Below are 16,899 nucleotides of genomic sequence, written 5' to 3'. Positions count from 1 at the left end.
GAGGTTGCAGTGTTGTGGCACCAGCAAGCAGTGCCTAAGGCCCAATTTTTCAGCCCCTGTTTAACAGGGGCATGTAATTACAATTCTTGATATAATGTTTTGCAGCAGGGCCTGTTCCTGTGCCCACCGAGAGTAACTATAAGGACTTATAGTGTTGTGGCACCAGCACCACCACCACAACCACCAAAGGCCCAAATTTTCTACCACTGTTCAACAATGGCATGTAATTACAATTCTTGATATAATCGTTCACAGCAGGGCACTCCAGCGCCCACCAAGAGTCAGTTTGAGGGCTTACAGTGTTGTGGCAACACCAACACCTTGTTCCGCCATTTCTGCAGAGCATATAGGGCAGGCCCCTACTTTCAAACATCCAACTTACAAATGTCTTCTACTTGCAAGGAGACAGGAAGTGAGATGAAAAAAGACGGACGGCCAAAACAATTATATAGGGGTGATAACCCTTCCCATGTTTCCCAAAAAGCTTAAAAATAGCTTAAAAATTGATTTTTTTCATTGAAGCTACACTTTCAAAATGTACCAGTTCAAAATTACAAAAGTTTCTACTTAACACAACAAACCTACACAGTCCCTGTCTTGTTTGCACCGCCTGTATTCTGCTGTTCTGAGTATATAAGGCCTGGGGGGGCCTTTCCTTTTTTTTTATTTGGGTACGGGGTTCCCCTTAATATCCGTACAAGACCCAAAGGGGCTGGTAATGGGCAGGGGGGGGGGGGGCTACCCATGCCATTTTTCTCAATGATTTTCATCCATATTGCCGGAAACAGATCTTACATTAAAACCACATGCAGTTTTAAATGACTTTTTTTCCGTTAACTGTCATGGGTCAGGACACACCCTGGACCTCATTTTCAAACAGAACATCGACGTCAACATACTCGACAACATAACTCTGCCATGGACGGATCACCACGCCATCAAATTCAAAATCGCTACCAACATCACCAACGCAAAACGGAAACCTGTAACAACGCACTGGACCAGATCGCATAAAAAACTGTACTCCGAAGCCTTCAAAACCACTCTGTCCAAAAAAATATCTACAATAACCTTAAACCACTCTACGGAGGAAACACTCAACTCCCTGAACAAGACATTACTGCAATCAGCAGACTCGGTAGCACCAAAACGCAGGGCTCTCATCAGGAAGAAAAATGCTGGATGGTTTAATAGCTCCCTCTCCGTACTAAAGCAAGAACGCAGAAGAGCGGAAAGAACATGGAGAAGAAATCCCACCGAGGAAAACCTATTTAACTACAAAGGTCTGACAGAGAATTATCGGAAAGCAATCTTCAAAGCCAAAAAGGACCACTTCTCATATACAATCTCAACGGCCGCAAACCAACCACGGGAACTGTTTAAACTGGTTAATCAATCAATGAATCCGGTTTGTCTAGAACCCCCAGAAAGCGAATCCCAGGATTACTGTGACAAACTGTCGGATTTTTTCATCGATAAAGTCAAAACCATCAGGGAAACAATTTGTCAGAAGAAAACATCCAACCTCAGCCAGCAAAAACATAAAGAGGATGTCCGCACCAACATACCGCAACCGCCAAAATTTTCACTATCCCCAATTACCGTAGACACCGCAAAAAACATCATTAATAAACTGCGTGACAGTACCTCACCTATTGACATCATCCCCACAAAACTACTGAAAGAATGCTCCGACATCGTGGCTCCAACCATAACCCACCTCATAAACCGATCATTCCACGAAGGGATTGTTCCCAGCATCCTCAAACAAGGCATTGTCAAACCTCTACTCAAGAAACCAAACCTGGACCCTCAGGATCCAAACAACCGTAGGCCGATTACAAGCCTCAACACCATTTCTAAGATCATGGAGAAAGCTGTAGTACATCAGCTACAACTTCACCTGGATACTCACAAACTCCTGGACCCGCTGCAATCAGGCTTCCGCCCGGGTCATGGAACAGAAACAGCTCTCCTCAAGATTTGGGATGACGCCCTCGAAGCAGCAGATGACGGAGAGCCGTGTCTCCTCGTACTGCTAGACCTAAGTGCAGCGTTTGATACAGTAGATCACAATACTCTACTCGTCCGCCTCACAGAAGTAGCCGGAGTCCAAGACATAGATCTCCATTGGTTCGCGTCCTTCCTAGGAAATCGGTCACAGACAGTGAAACTAGGAAAATTCCTCTCCGAAACTCGGGCAGTCACCTGCGGAGTCCCTCAAGGCTCTCCATTGTCACCCGTTCTCTTCAACATTTACATTCGCCCACTCCTTCAAATCATCAGATGCTCAGATCTCTGCTTCCACTCTTACGCTGACGACACACAACTTTATTTCCGGATCAATGGAAAAAAAGATCACCAACAACAACTTGAAAACTGCCTCAAATCAATAGAGGACTGGATGACCACCAACTCCCTCCAGCTGAACCAATCAAAGACAGAGCTTCTTATCTTACACCCAAATCATAAGCCCGCAACCAAAACCTCCTGGTCTCCACCAACCGTCTTTGGGCAGACTATCTCCCCAAAGACCAAAGCGAAGAGTCTCGGGGTTATTTTAGACGCACAAATGTCAATGGATGCGCAAATAGGATCTGTAGTCAGTCTGTCTCACCATCTACTGCGCATGCTTCGCAGACTCATCCCTTTTATCCCAAAGAATGACAAAGCAGTGGTAGTAGGAACAATCATTAATTCAGGACTGGACTACGCAAACTCGCTTTACATAGGATTACCACAATATCAACTTGCGCGATTACAACTGATCCAAAACACGGCGGCAAGGCTGATAACAGGAAAAAAACCCTGGGAATCCATTTCTCCTTCACTGAGGAGCTTACATTGGCTAACCGTAAAAAATCGGATCACATTCAAGACCCTTTGCCTCACCCACAAATGCGTGCATAGAGAAGCTCCGCAATACCTAATGGAGAAAATAAATCATTACACACCAAACCGCAGTCTTCGATCAGCCAACAAAAACCTCCTCCTCGTGTCCAAAGCCCGGTATAAATCCAAGGGTGATCGGAGATTCGCTGTCCAAGGGCCTCTGCTATGGAATGCTCTACCAATCAACATCCGCCTGGAAGAAAATCACCTGGCTTTTAGGAAAAAACTCAAGACCTTCCTCTTTTAGCAGATGATCAAAGCTCGCCACAGCGCCTAGAGGCGATTCAGTTCGCATTGTGCGCTATATAAGTATTTCATTCATTCATTCATTCATTTTGTGCAGGGACTGTTCTAAACACGGGAAACCTGTGCTACTTCACAGGCATACTATAGACACCCCCCAGGCATGATGTTTCACTTTTTTTTCCACTTTAATCCTCATTAAAATCAGTGCTCCCGAAAAAAGGTAAATTTTTAAAAACAATTTTGGCATTGACCCATGTCGCCTGGGGCAGAAGCCAGGTCCCCAAACCCTTTTTAGGAAAATATCTTACATATTAGTCATTAAAATTAATTTAATTTAATTTAATTTAAAATTATCACTTTTTATTTTGAACGTTCGAGTCCCATAGACTTCAATGGGGTTCTAAAGTTCGCACACATTTTCAGTCCGTTCGAAAGTTCTGCTGCGAACCGAACCGGGGGGTGTTCGGCTCATCCTTAGTGATGAGATACCATTCAGAATTATTGGCAACATGCAAATTCCCCAATCTCTCAGGTCAAATCCCCCTCCCAGCACATATCTTTGCCCCCCAATTCCACATTCCAGCTTAGAATCCCCTCCAAATACCCCCTAGCTTAAATCCTCCCCCCAAATCCTCACTAATAGTGTAAGCCCTCCAGCAAATGCCTCCTCCTAGTACAAATCTCCTCCCCCAATCCCCTTCATAGCACAAATCCTCTCAACCAAATACCCCTCCTAGCACAAATCCTCTCCCACAAATCCCCACTCCTAGCACAAATCCTCTTCCCCAAATACCCCCTTCTTGCTTAAACCTCACCCCCAAGTCCTCACTTCCAGTGTAAATCTTCCCCACAAATCCTAACTCCTACTACAAATCTTCTCCCCCAACCCCCCCTCCTAGAACAAATCCACCTCTTTCCCTCTTCTAGCGTAAATCCTTCTTCTCCAAATACCCCCCTTCAAGTACAAATCCTCTCCCCCAAATTCCCTCACCCAGTACAAATCATCTTCCCCACTCCCAGCGTAAATCCTTCTCCCAACCCCCCCCCCCCCCTCTTAGTAGAAATCACCCCCTTAATTCTCTCCCCCTAGTACAAATCCATCCCCCAAACCCCCCTCCTAGCACAAATTCACTTCCCCAAATCCCCCCTCCCAGCACAAATCTTATCCCCCCAAATCTCCCTTCCTGGTACAAACCCCCCTCCCAGGACCCCTCAAATCCCCCTTCTTAGTACAAATCCTCACCCCAAATCCCCTAAAATCCATCCTCTCAGCACAACCCCCTACAAATGACCCTTTCCAGCACAAATCCCTGCCCCCTCCCCTAAGTAAACCTATGTAATCTGCTGTATGGAGGAAGGCTCCACTGACAGGTGTGGGGAGAGCAAAGAAAGCCCACACCTCCTCCCAGCTCTCTACTTGCTGACAATTCTCCTGTCTGGACTTGCAACAAGCGTAGCTACAATGTTCATAGGGGGGCATAACTGAAATCTGGGGGGGGGGGGTTCAGCCCACCCCAGCACTCCCTAGATCTGACCATGTAAAGACAGGTATCCCTCTAGGAAGGGCACCTGTAGGCACATGCCTACAATGCCTATTGGTAAGTCCGGCCCTGTTTGGCAGGCTTGCTGCCTGTCGATTGCTACAAGTTGAGTAAGCTTTGCCATAGATGCTGCATTCAGATAACCCCATCCACTGCATATTGCAGTTTAAACTGGAAGTAAACCCATCGATTTAAACAGTTTCACAAAACGGCATGCTGGGAATGCTAACTGCACATTGGCTGTGCTCTCAACCAAACTGTCAAACCACCCAATGGCTGGTGTCATAACGGATCATATGTGCAGCACCGTGGCAGCTGAAGATTAAACAGAGGCAAAAATGGCAGCTTTCATGGATGAAAACGATAGGTGAGTTTACTTCCACTTTAAGACCCTTTTCACACTGGGACGCTTTGCAGGCGATACAGCGCTGAAAGAGCTGCTGCTGTCTCTCCATTGTGAAATCCCCGAGGGCTTTCACACTGGAGCGGTGCACTGGCAGGACACTAAAAAAAGTCCTGCTAGCAGCATCTTTGGAGCAGTGAAGGAATGGTATATACACATTGAAATCAATGGCGCAGCGCGGCTATACCGCCGGCATAGCTCTGCTGCAGCAGTGATTTGCGGTGGTTTTAACCATTTCACGGCTGGTTTTTAACCCTTTCTTGGCTGCTAGCGGGGGTAAAAGCACCCTGCTAGTGGGTGAATAGCGGCGCTTTACCGCCGATGCACCCACCTCCCCAGTGTGAAAGGGCTTAAGGGGGGCAGTTGGAGGGCTGAAAAAACACAGCTCAACAATGCATTTTTGCCACACCCCAACCGCAAGTCTAATCGAAGCCTGAGAGCAAAAAAGATTATGACCGTTAAAGATGTCAGCCTAATTTTATAGCATAATCCCCAGTGAGGCATGGGCTCCCAGTCACTCCAAAGAAGGAGATTCTCATCCTCTACATGGCCCAAACAGTGCTCCCTAAATGTCCCATTTTCTTGAACACCTCCCAGGAGGCACATGGCAATACATTTCCAAATGAGTAAGCCAAGAGGTATTAAACCAAACAAAAGATTTGTAATATTGCAGTTTACCAATGTTTTGGCTGTATTTCTTTTCTTTTTTTAGGTATTTTTTTTATGTCACCTAGTGATCCATTGAATAAGATAATTACTTTTCAATTTCCTTTAACAGACCAAGCTGTCCAGACAAAAAAAACAGTTAGAGAGATGAGAAAATTAATTTAACAGAGTGCTTAAAATTGTCAGCTTTTATTAATTTATGTAAAATCTCAAAATCCCAAAAGATAAAAAATGTGGCTGCAAATGCTTAAAAAGCGTTATCTGGAGATCAGCTTTAATTTTCTAGTTCATCTAAATTTTCTAGTGCGTCTAATGTCACGTACACACGACTGGACTTTCCGGCAGACTAGGTCTGATGGTCTTCCTGATGGACTTTCGGGGGAGTTCCAACGGATTTTCCGAATGAACATTGAAACTTTTGAAAGTGATGACGTAAACGGACTAAACAAGGAAGTTACACTACCTTTTCCCCAGATTGATGGTTCTGTTTTTTCAAAGTTTCTTCGTTGCACCGCCATCTAGAGTGAAGACACCCTAAGACAAGAAATGTGTTACTAGTCAGATAACCAGATGAAAATAAAGTAAGAAAAGGCTAAAAAAAAAGAAACCCAATGTAGCCACCACATGTAAGGATTAGTAAGCTGCAATATATAAAATTGTTTTTGTTTTGGGGTTAAATATAGTGTAATGCTACCCCCTGCAGTAGCTGCTGGTAAGTTGCCTGGGTCTTTTGCTCCACAGCCAGGCACAAGGTAGCTTCACACAGCCAGATGCACATCTTCACTTCTGCTCGTTACTCCAATGGCCAGTCTAGGGGTTTTGTTTTATTTGTTTTGTTGGATAGCAGTGGCGGCCGTTCCATACAGGGTGCAGGGGCAGCGCCCCCCCACCCAATCCATGCGCCCAACCCCTAATTTGCATGCAGGGCACCAGATTGCAATGAGTTTTTTTCACGCACTAATTGGCTTAAAAAAAAGTTTGGTGTGTGACAATAGCAAATTAATATTCGCTATTGTCTTCCTGCTTCTCCTCCCATCCAATCAGGAATCAGGAAGAGCACAATTGGCCGAAAGGAGAAGCAATTGTAATGGCCTGTATCGGGGTAGGGAGGATGTATGGCTAGATCCGGAAAAGAAAGATGGCCGTCATCATTGGAGCATCAAAGCAGTCTCTCTGCTCTGCATCCTGCCCATTCACATGAATACCACACACTCCAGCCAGAGAGGGGGGTCAGTTGGTCTGATTGCTGCTGCCACTGTCTCCAGGGGGGGTTGTTTACCACCACCCCAGCGGGAGCACCACTGTTGGATAGGGTAGGGTGAGGGATATATTGGGATGCTTCCTTGTGAAACCTGGCTGAAGTCCTTGCAGAAGGAAGTAAACTGAATGCAGAACTGAGCAACGTTTCGTAGTAAAGTAGTGGGCAGTCCTAGACAAAGCTCTAAGAAAATTAGCCAGGGTCCCCCTTGTGTGAACCCTTAACTGACTTAGAGGACAAGAGGGGGTTAAATGTCTAAGGCTCCTTAGGGTGTCTATACTCACAAGGCTCCTGAAGCACCACTGGCAGCCTTCTCTCTCTGTGATACCAGACCCGATGCACTGTAGATTCTTCCTCGGCAGCTATGGTAGGACCAAGGTCAGTCACAGAGACTTCAGGCCCTCAGGTTGCCCACCTGAGGCCACATGGCAACAAGTGCTCCCTCCATCCTGTTGCAATGCTCTTATAGGAAACACCAACAGCCCATGTGCTCCTCCAATATAAATGCAGGCACTCAGCATGCATAGGGGCACCTCCCCTTGTAATTTGGTCAGGACTATATGAATATCCATGTTCCCATCTGCATGATTTATGCCTATTATTCAGCACTTTCCTTAGTTGCTAGGATACAGTGAAACTTCAAGACAACATGAGCGGCACCAGAGCACACTGAACAGACTACATTAGCCAATCACCCCTCTCTGTTAAGCAGACAGCAATTCAATGTTCCTAGCTATCTCTCTGTTAAGCAGGAAAAACAAAAAAACGACTCTACACTAATTATAGCACCTACCTAGAAGGGTGCTACAATGGTGTTAACATTAAGGAAGTGGTGAAGTTGTCAAGTTTGCGAACATGTTTATTGCCCGGCTTGCTCGTTTCTATGGGCTCCCGTCGTATTTGCTTGCTAGTGCTACAATGTGGGCACTATAGGCAAATGGAATGCTATTAGCAGAACCTATGTAATCATTCATTAAACAAGTGCAGATAACCTCAGACAGCCCAGGAAACACACAATGTCAACAAGCAAAACTAGAGCATCTGTTACAAAAAATACATGAAAAGTCTGTGCAGACATAACAGAAAAAAAATAAGTACTGAACACAATTTGTGGAGTTTATTATTTCAGAGACCTGCTGTAAATATCACATTTGTCAGAAAGCTAGAGACACATTTTAAATTACATGGTTGTATGATGTCTTCCAATCGTGTGAGCAGATACTAACATAATAATGCAATACTTGTATCACATTTTGCATAATGGCTGTGGGAGGATGAATTAAGTACTGAAACTCTCTGAGGATGAAAAAGGACACTTAGCTAGGACGAAGTCTTGTTTTTGGTTTAGCTGAGATAGTCAAATGTTCCATAATATATCCACTACAGTAAAGACAACAGTACTCTTTACTAATGTTTTCATACAACTTTCACCCAACATTTACATTGGAGTTAAATGTGTAAGAGTTATATAAATCTTGTGTGAAAAAATTTAGAAACACGACATGCCAAGCTGACAGGTAGCACTGCTCCTCAAACGTTGCCATTAAAGTCAGTAGGGCCATGCCACAACTGCAAACCAAGAGTTTCAGTGCATTAGCCCCATTATAAACCGCCATCCGGCAGAAAAATCAGGCATTAAGGAGAAGGCTAATTTGCCTCCTGAACACCTGACAGCAGCTGCTTGGCACTGTGAATCGCTTTTCAGGAATTTCGCTAGTGGGAACCTAGCTTTAAGGCCCATCCACCTGCCATTTTTGTGAATTGCTTTTATGTGTATGGCATCAGGGCAAAGACAGATCATTTATTTTGATTAGGCTGCCAGTCCCCTAAAACAGACAACCCTAGAACAGACAAACAAGTACATGCAGTATGTCTGTGACTCAGAACGCAGTGTGTTACCTTGCAATGTGAACACACGTGAATGCAATGCAAAAGTGTGATTTGGCTCTTAAAACAGATCTAAACCCAATTACTAACATAACATATGGGTTAATATGTTAAGATAATTTCAAAAGTTGTAACTTTAAAACTTTTAAAATAATAGAGAGACTAAGGAAAGTGAGAAAGTGTACCAGCCCAGTGTAGTCATTTTAATTATTGTCACCAAAGCTAATGGTCAGAGAGCACTGCTAGGCAACATTTTTTTTTTTTTTTACTAAAACAATACCTGGTGATCCTGTCAGAAAAGGTTCTTGTTCAAGCAATTCTGATTAAGAGAAGCACGAAATATAGCCTGAAAGGGTTAATGGAGTGCTGGCATGACAGGGGTGACTGAGGATCTAGGAAGATGGGTGGGTGGAGCAAAGCTGTACATGGTGCATGGTTTTAGGAGGAAGGGGAGGAGCAATATAAAGCACAGGGGCGGAGCTAGAGAAGCATTCGTGAGAAGAAGATCACAGAGGAGGCAGCTTTTCGGCGCTGCTCCTCTCATCATGGTCCACGTGGAAGACTTGCTGGAACGGCTGCGGCGGACGGCCGCTGTGAAGGGGACGGAGTGGCTGCGGGAGCGCATGGAGGACCTGGCGGGTGATGAGGCGGCCAGATCTGGAGCGGGTGAGGCTGCACTGCGCGCGTGGAGGTCTCGGCCTCCGGCGCGTTTTTCTCCCGGGCCTGCACCTCGGCCACCTCGTGTACCCAGGAGCCCTGGGGAGGATCGGTCGATCCCCCCAGCGAAGCGGGCGCAGCACGACGGGCCGGTTTCCGGGCGGTCCGGATGCCGCCGACAGGCCTCGGGGGCGGGGCCATGGGTCTTCATGCCGCCGGATCCCCGCCCGGCCGGAATCGCATAGAGGAATCGCGGACATCACCGGTGGGCAGCACGGGAGCAGGGGGGGCCTGGACCGAGCAGACGGAGCGGGGGTGGGCCTGGTCGCTTGGACGGTCGGCCGGCGGTGCCGGCGGGGGGGGCCATGGAAAAAGACTTCCACGCCAAGATGGCGGCAGGAGCGGGCGGCACACTGCTAAGGTGCCCAGCAGGTCGGGTTTAGTGCGCCAGTTTGCTAGGGGCGGTGGGACAGTCGATGGACAGACGGACTCACAAAAAGGAGCCGCGGCCTCCGGGGGCCCCTCCCCCGGTGGGCTAGCTTCCCCGCCCTTGAGCATCAGGGAGGATCGTTCCGAGGGGGAGCTCTCAGAGGAGGAGGATCCACAGGCCGCAGCCCCGGAGGATGGCGGGGCTCCTGACGCAGGACCACGAGGACGGCCGGGTGAGTCTATTGATACTTTGTCTTTCTCTGCTGCATTGCGGGACTTGCTGGGTGGAGTACGGGGGGACGCCGGGGGTCACCTGGTCAAGGGGGCACGACGCGAGGGGGGGCCCGGGCAAGCCGTGATGGGGTTGGGCCGGCCACCACGGGGGACAGGGGGCAGTTGGGAGAACTCCTGGAGGGGCTGCGGGCCCTTGTAGGTAAGTTTGACGGGGGTCCGGGGCCGTCCTCGCCAGTAGGGCCGTGGACGGCCCCGGGGTCTCGGTTGCGGACGGGGGGTCCGGGGGGGCCCTGAGGGTGGCCTCACGGCTCCCCTTGTCGTGGCTGGGTCGGCGGGTGCGGAGCCGACTAGTGCGGTGGGGGTGGCGGTGGCTAAGGAATCGGTGGTACGGTCAGCTTTTGTCAGGATTGCGGATGCGGCACGGTGTGAGGTGTATGTGTGCTTCGAGGGCCCTCTGGGTGCACACTTGAAACAGGATGTCCGGGACAAGATTCATAAGAGTATGTGGAGATTTTTTCCTTGCTCCCCTTGGAAAAATTTAACCTGGACAGGGTTAAGCCGGATAGCACAAAGAAGGAGGACGAGGAGAAGCGGCGGTATCGGCTGATCCCGCGCACTTTCTCGAATTGGCTCCAGGCATTCGCCATCCTTGCTAGTCTGATTGGGGAGAAGAACCCCGAGCATTGCTCAGCATTGTTCTGCTATCTGGATGCCATAGGGGAGGCTTATAGGGTTTATGGGGGGTGTCCTGGCTTAGGTACGACGAACAGTTCCGGCAGCGGAAGGCGGTCCGGCCGGAGTTGCGGTGGGACCACAAGGACATCAGCCTCTGGATGAGGCTCATGTCCGCGCGGAGGGCCCGGCCTCAGTTTTTTCAGGGGGGGGGCGAGAATACACCATCCTCAGGGCTGTTGGCCGGAAAGAAATGGGGAGTGTGCTGGCAGTTCAATGAGGGCGCCTGCAAATTTGGGGGAGCGTGCCATTTCAAGCATGAGTGCACGGGGTGCGGGGGGGCCCACACATTGGCCAGGTGCTTCAAACGGGGTAAACGCGCCGGCGATCCTGCTCACAAAAGGGACGACACCGGTGAGGGTGGAAAGGATGCTTCCTTTCCTAAGTAAGTATCCGGACAGGGCGGCGGCGCAGGTTTTGCTTGCGGGTTTCCGGGATGGTTTCCGGATCCCTTGTGCTCTGGTGGAAATACCGCGGGTGGCAAAAAACCTACGTTCGTCTTTGCTGCACCCGGAGGTGGTGGACGAGAAGCTGGGGAAGGAGGTGGCGTTGGGGCAGATGGGGGGGCCTTACGGTGAAAAGCCTTGGGAGGGCTTGGTGGTGTCACCGTTGGGTGTTGTTTTTGCCACCGGCGGTATTTCCACCAGAGCACAAGGGATCCGGAAACCATCCCGGAAACCCACAAGCAAAACCTGCGCCGCCACCCTGTCCGGATACTTACTTAGGTTGGGTGTTGTTCCCAAGAAGGAACCTGGGAAATTCTGCCTGATTCACCACTTGTCTTTTCCAAAGGGAGGATTGGTCAATGACTTTATTGACCCGGACACGTGTACGGTCGCGTATACGTCCTTTGACGCAGCGGCCCGCTGGGTGAGGCGGTACGGGCGGGGGTCGCTCATGGCAAAGGCGGATATTGAATCCGCTTTTCGCTTATTGCCTGTGCACCCGGACAGCTTTCGGCTGTTAGGGTGCCACTGGCGGGACAAGTTCTACGTGGACACGTGTTTGCCGATGGGCTGTTCCATTTCGTGTGCGTATTTTGAGACCTTCAGCTCCTTCTTGGAGTGGGTGGTGAGAGACTTTTCGGGCCTGGAGTCAGTCATCCATTATTTGGACGACTTTCTGTGCGTGTGCCCACCTGCCTCCGCTCTGTGTGCGATCCTGCTCTCTACATTGCAGCACATCGCAGGCAGGTTTGGGGTCCCCTTGGCGGCGGACAAAACGGAGGGGCCCGAGTCTGAGTTGAGCTTCCTGGGCATTGTTATCGATTCCATGTCTATGGAGTGTAGGCTGCCCGACAACAATTTGGAGGAATTGCAGGCCGAGCTCAGGAAGATTCAGGGGGAGACATAAGGTGCAGCTGAGGTCGTTGCAGTCGTTGCTGGGCAAGCTGAATTTTGCCTGCAGGATCATTCCCATGGGTCGGGTGTTCTGCCGGCGGCTGTCGGCGGCTACAGCGGGGATCAGCGTGCCTACCCATTTTGTGCGTTTGCAGAGTGAACACCGGGAGGATCTCCGGGTGTGGCATGACTTTTTGTCCACCTACAACGGGAGGGCTATGTGGATGTCGGGGCCAGTGAGCAACTTCGACGTGGAGTTGGTCACTGACGCGGCAGGCTCTACTGGCTATGGGGCGTTCTTTCGGGGTCGCTGGAGTGCGGAACCCTGGCCGCAGTCATGAAGGGAGGCAGGGTTCCTGGGGAACCTGGTGTTGCTTGAGCTTTTCCCAGTGGTGCTGGCGTTGGAGCTGTGGGGAGAGGAATTTGGCAACCTGAAGTTGCGCATTAATTGTGACAACATGGGGGTTGTGCAGGTGATTAACCGCATGACGGCCTCTTCTCCTCCGGTTATTCGACTCCTGCGGCAGCTGGGGTTCCAGTGCTTGCGGCTCAATGTTTTTGCCGTTCACATTCCTGGGGTTGAGAACTCATTGGCTGATTCGATCTCTCGTTTTCAGTGGGCCAAGTTCCGGGAACTGGCGCCTGGCGCGGAGAAGGCGGGGGTTCAATGCCCGGACTGGCTGTGGAAGCTGCCTTTGGATTCGCCGCGGGCTGGATCCAGCGGTCGCTGAGTGAGGCTTACTCACGGGTGTGGACGGAATGGTTTGAGTTGCTGCGCGAGGTGGGGGTAAGTGATCGGGGCTCCGATCAACGGTGACTGGTGCTCTATATGGTGACCAGGAACATGGAACTGGGTTTGTCAGCTGCGTCCATTGATCGTAAGTTGGCGGGGCTGGCCTTTTTATTCAAGCTGTTGGGGGGGTGTGGATTGGACCAAAGAATTTTGGGTCAGGCAAACAATGCGGGGCCTAGGAAGGATGGCAGGAGGCCGGTCACGTTCGCCAACTTGTTGGCGATTTGTGGCCACCTCCGCTCGGTATGTACAAACAATTACGAAACGCTGCTGTTTACAGCTGCGTTTTCCCTAGCATTTTATGGGGCGTTTCGGGTGGGGGAGTTGGTGAGCCGGTCCAAGCGGTTGGGCGGGGGACTTTTGGATCAGGACATACAGGTGAGCGCAAGTAGGGTGAGTATTCATTTGCGGAGGTCAAAAAACTGATCAGCAGGGCAGGGGGACGGTTGTGTCCCTGTTTGCTTTGCAAGGTTCTGAGGTGTGCCCGGTGTTGGTGGTACGGGAATTCCGGGCGGTGAGAGGGGTTGGGTTGGGGCCGTTCTTGAGGCATGCGGACGGTTTGTTTTTGTCTCGATTCCAATTCATATCGGTATTTAGGCGCTGTCTGCGGGAAGTGGGTTTGGATTGCATGGCTTATGCGTCCCACTCTTTCCGCATTGGGGCGGCCACGGAGGCCACGAAATGTGGGTTGGATGAGGCGACAGTACGTAAGATAGGGCGCTGGGAGTCCAGGCGCTTCCAATCGTACATTCGGCCGCAGTTAATCAGGGAATAGTTTAGTCCAGTGTGGTGTGTGTTGTTTGGGGTGATGTGTTTGGGTGTGTGGGTGGTGGTTGCACTGTACTTGCTGTTGGGGGTTCTTTTGGTTTTGTGGCAACTTGTGACGCGTTTTGGTTCTTTCGTTCCAGATGGAGGTTCGACATGCCTCGTTTGGATCCTGGGGAACTCCTACGTCTGTTGGGGGGCCAGGAGAGGTGATGCGCGCCCGGATAGAAGGCAATTGGGGATTTCCAGGAGGGTGGCTTGTTTAAAATGGCTGGGCTTCCCGGGGATGCAGTGGGAGAGAGTGATTCGGGAGGTGGAGCGGTTTGCATGGAGAGAGAGGCCCCGGACGTGCTTGTAATACATGCTGGGGGGAATGATCTGGGCGTGAGAAAGGTGAAGGACATAATGGCGGACATGAAGGCTGACATCCTGCGTTTGCGGGCCTGTTTCCCTGCGACCATTCTGGTCTGGTCTGACATCGTGGCCAGAACGGTTTGGCGGTGGGCTCGGTCCGTCGACAGCATTAATAAGACCAGGATCCGGGTTAACAAAGTGATGGGCAGGTTTATGGTGCAGAATGGCGGGCTCGTGGTTCGGCACCGGGAACTGGAGGTCAATGTGGGGCTTTATTTGCGGAGGGATGGTGTGCATCTCTCGGATTTTGTGATAGATTTATGGTTGTTGGGTTTACAGGAGGGTATTCAGATGGCTCTGCGGGTGTGGGGTTGCCCGCAAGGTTGAGGTAGTCCCCCTTTTGGGCTGTGGCGGTGTTTCTGGTGGTTTCTGACAGTAGACGGTTAATCAGAAAATGGTTTGAAGGTGTGGGGGGCTCATCGAAAGATCGGCCCCTCTGGTGTATTCCGGAGCGGTGGATGGAATACTGGTATGTGCACTGACGGAAGTTGTCTCCGACCGGCTACAGGTGGAGGCCTTGTTAAAAGTTATACAGAGGTACCGCAGTGCTTTGGTGTTTGGTATAAGTATGGGTCACCGTCAGAGATCACCAGACTGGGCATGTTATATATATTTGGGTTGTTTATAAGATGTTTATAAGAAGTTTATATATATTTATATATTTATTGAGATATATATATATTTTGTTGGAGTGAGTTTTTAAGACGTGTTTAATAAAGGCTGTTGTGGCCAGTTTACTCCAGCTAAAGGTGTGGTCTCATCCTTAAAGCGGAGGGCCGGTTATAAAAAAAAAAAAAAAAAAGTCAGCAGCTGCAAACACTGCAGCTGCTGACTTAATAAACAGACTCACCTGTCCAGGGCGCCCACGATGTCGGCCGCCCGAGGCCGACCCGTCCCTCGGCTCTCGGGTCCCGGCGCCGCCATCCCTTGTAAGGGAAACAGGCAGCGGAGCCTTACGGCTTCACTGCCCGTTTCCTACTGCGCATGCGCGAGTCCCGAAGCTACTGCGCATGCGCGAGTCCCGCAGCGCTTTCTGAATGGGACGCGCTGTGTTCTGGAACACACAGTTCCCAGAACACAGCGCGACTCATTACCCAGAAGACGCCGCGACGAAGAGAGAAGACAGAAGATCTCCGCGGAGGAGGAAGAGGAAGATTAGGATAAAGTGCCTAGCAACAGGCATTTCTGGTAAGTAAAAAAAAAAAAAAATTTTCATATTTTTTTTTTTTAGATTTTTTGTAATTTTTAACATTTTTTTGTTTTTCAGGGTGGCCCTCCCCTTTAAGTAGAAAATTAAGGGGGAAGGGCAAGGTATGTCCGGATGGGGTAGTATAAAAGTGGAGGGAGAGCATTCAGGCTACACTGGTCATGGATTGACCACTGTCATCCATCTGTGCTCCTGTCAGATGCCTAGCTTGCAACTCGTGGGCCCTGATGCAAAAGTTGATCTGGGGCCCCCCACTACCACCCGCTGCACACCAAGTAACTCCCACCACAAACCAAGATATTGCAGGCATCTAAAGAGTTATTTCAGGTAATTCAAAGGATTTTGAAGAAACTGTCCACCTTTTGACACATCTCTCCAATTTTTTGAATACCATGGAGTAGGGGTAGGCACCCTTTGAGAGGTGGAGATTTAGCCCGAACAACATGAACATGATCAAATATGTAAATAACTAGCAATGTCAAACTAAATAACAAGGAAAATGTAAGCTTAACCCACCTTTAAAGTGGACAGTATCAGTAGAGCAGTGGACAGTATCAGTAGGACAGGGGATGGTGTCAGTAGGGCAGTGGACGGTGTCAGCCAGTACAGCAGTGGACAGTTTCAATCATGGAGCAGTAGATGGTGTCAGTAGGACAGTGAATATGTCAGTAAGGCAGTGGAAGGTGTCAATAGGGCAGTGGATATATCAGTAGGGCAGCCGGTGGCATCAGTCAGTAGAGCAGTGGACAGTGTCAGTCATAGGGCAGTGGATGGTATCAGTTGTTTTTTATTTTTATTTTTTACCTTTTTACTGTATTTTTTTAAACAGACCCCTGATGTCTCACTTTTAAGAAAAAGGAAATTGAGGATACAGTACTCAATTTTCATCTCTGCAGCCTCAGAGTTTCCCATTCATTCACAAACTGAAGCTTAGTAAATACTGTTTAGTATGCTCCAGGTATGAATAGACACAGTGAACGGTCAGTACCGATCGCTCACTGGGTTCTCTCAGAAAACGAAGGGGCCAGTAAATGACATATATACAGGTCCATTCCTTCAATCTCAATCCTGACACATCCCCATGCAGCAGCTGGCGAGAGAGGAAAAGGTGGAAGCTGGCAGTACTGTGGAAGGGACCAGGGGACCACACGGGGGTCCCAGCCAGCAGACATGAATGACCCAGACAGGAGAGGGCCATATACACAAACCAATCCCCTCATTTTTCCTCCTGCAGCCGCTTAATGCAGTTAGGAGGGAGAGGAGGATAAGCAGGCCTTCAGTGGCTGGAAGGAGGGAGAGGAGAAGAAGAAACCACCTTCAGTGGCTGCTGGAAGAAAATGGAGGGGACCATTTCCAGTTTTTGCCACCCCTCCTGTTCATGTGTAAAACAGGGAGGCCACACATGCCTCTTGGAGCATGGTGCTGGGTTGCAATT

Source organism: Lithobates pipiens, unplaced genomic scaffold (assembly GCF_037356315.1).
Source record: "Lithobates pipiens isolate NorthernLeopardFrog02 unplaced genomic scaffold, aLitPip1_a1.2 Scaffold_18, whole genome shotgun sequence".
Lineage (NCBI taxonomy): Eukaryota > Metazoa > Chordata > Amphibia > Anura > Ranidae > Lithobates > Lithobates pipiens.
The sequence above is the reverse complement of the archived record's forward strand: the minus strand, read 5'-3'. Positions refer to the sequence as shown.